At 37.1% G+C, this 1,691-nt stretch overlaps 1 pseudogene; it reads left to right on the top strand.

Moving 5' to 3' along the window:
- Nucleotides 1-834: 834 nt before the first annotated feature.
- Nucleotides 835-1,691, top strand: LOC140675325 (uncharacterized; annotated as a pseudogene).

Here is a 1,691-nt window from a genome sequence, read left to right as displayed (position 1 = left end):
TTAACTGACGAAAAGAGATCTCATCATGTCTGTACCAACGTTTGTCGATCTGCAAGGATTTGTCGTTTCGAATAAATTCATCGCAAAGGAGGTGGCGGTGCTGAGAAGAGGAACTGTTCTCGCACACTACATTTTTCGGAGTCCTATACCATGGCATCTCCTTACAAAATCCGAAAAGTGTCAAGCTTCATGGTTGATGGCGAATCATCATGGACTACAATGGGAGGATGGAATCGTTGCGTACAGCATGGCGAAACGATTGATTACAACAGCTGTAGTTGAAGAAGAAGATGATAAAATGCAGTGTATCGTATACGTTAAAGGATGCCAGAAACGAGAATGGCTTGCTAATATGCTCGGCGACGATGCGAGAGAAAATTTAATCATTGAGACCTTGGATGCTGATTACGACGATATCGAATCTCTAAATAATCTAGATGTTAAAAATACTATACGATGTGAAAAACATGTTAAGAATTGCGCATTACAAAATGTATTCAAAATATTTAACTGGTGGTCGCAACGCCAGAAAGAATTGCAAAATTTGGAAAAATAAAATATTTAAACACTAATATGTTTTATTTCTTATTCCCCCTCCTCATTCCCTCCCTTTCTCCCTCCCTCACAAGTCATTTAAGAATTCTTTTTATCCGAGTATCGTCTCTCTCTCCCTTCTAAAAATTTCAGAGCACTAAAGTATTCTAGAATCTCCCACCACATTTACCACTAATCTCCCACTACTTTGAAAAACGGGATGTCACGTATATTTGATTCTTCATACGGTCAGTGTTGCGTTAACCGTTCGTGAAAGTAGTCCTTTTGAAATCTGGAAATATGTACTACGTCGAAAGAAGCAGTGGCGGCCCCAGCAGAAGCGTAAATAATTACGTACCGAATCGTTATAAAACTCCATTGTTTGAGAACAAATGTGACAAGTAAGTTTTTGTTTAACTTCTTTCTATTTTTTCACAAATTGTTTTTAAACTAATTTTTTTTTTTTATTTTATTTTTTTACAGCATTTCGTTGAAGCGTCGTGCGATTCGTATACTAAGTAGACGATACGCATTGACAACCACGGAATTCAAATTCCTTGAAATTGGTATCAACGTGGGTACACCGAGTTACGTGGAAATTGTCATAGGAGATCATCAAGGAAAGGAACTGGTATTATCTCTCGAAACGTGGAAGGGACTCTACGAGCAACGTCGCAATATTCACGATTTACTGCGAAAGGACTCTAAAGATACCTATAATTTTATAAGCGTTGGACCGCTAACAGTGCGAGTTCATACGATTAACGATACTAAACTTATAAGTCTCGAATCTTTAAACGTACGCATGATGATGATTGAACCGACGTTACACCGTATGTTTAATCTCGATCAATGCATCGATATAACCTTTGATCGATTGGTTAGAATCACCGAGACAGTCGATACTAAGTTTACACAATTCTCCAATATCGCGTCCAATATAACAGATAATAAAAAAGTGTCAAATGTAATATGCGCCAGCGACGCCTTCAATAAACATCAACTCGTCGATTGCGAACTGGTAGCTTTAGTTTTTAATCACAATATGTAATAAAAAAAATATATATATAAAAGAGAAGAATAAAGTTTTTTTAAATTTAAATCATGATATAATTTACTCGCACGCATTTCCCATCCGTGCTTCCTCCCACCCGTAA

This window comes from Anoplolepis gracilipes, chromosome 17 (genome assembly GCF_047496725.1).
Source record: "Anoplolepis gracilipes chromosome 17, ASM4749672v1, whole genome shotgun sequence".
NCBI lineage: Eukaryota > Metazoa > Arthropoda > Insecta > Hymenoptera > Formicidae > Anoplolepis > Anoplolepis gracilipes.
The sequence above is the reverse complement of the archived record's forward strand: the minus strand, read 5'-3'. Positions and strand labels throughout refer to the sequence as shown.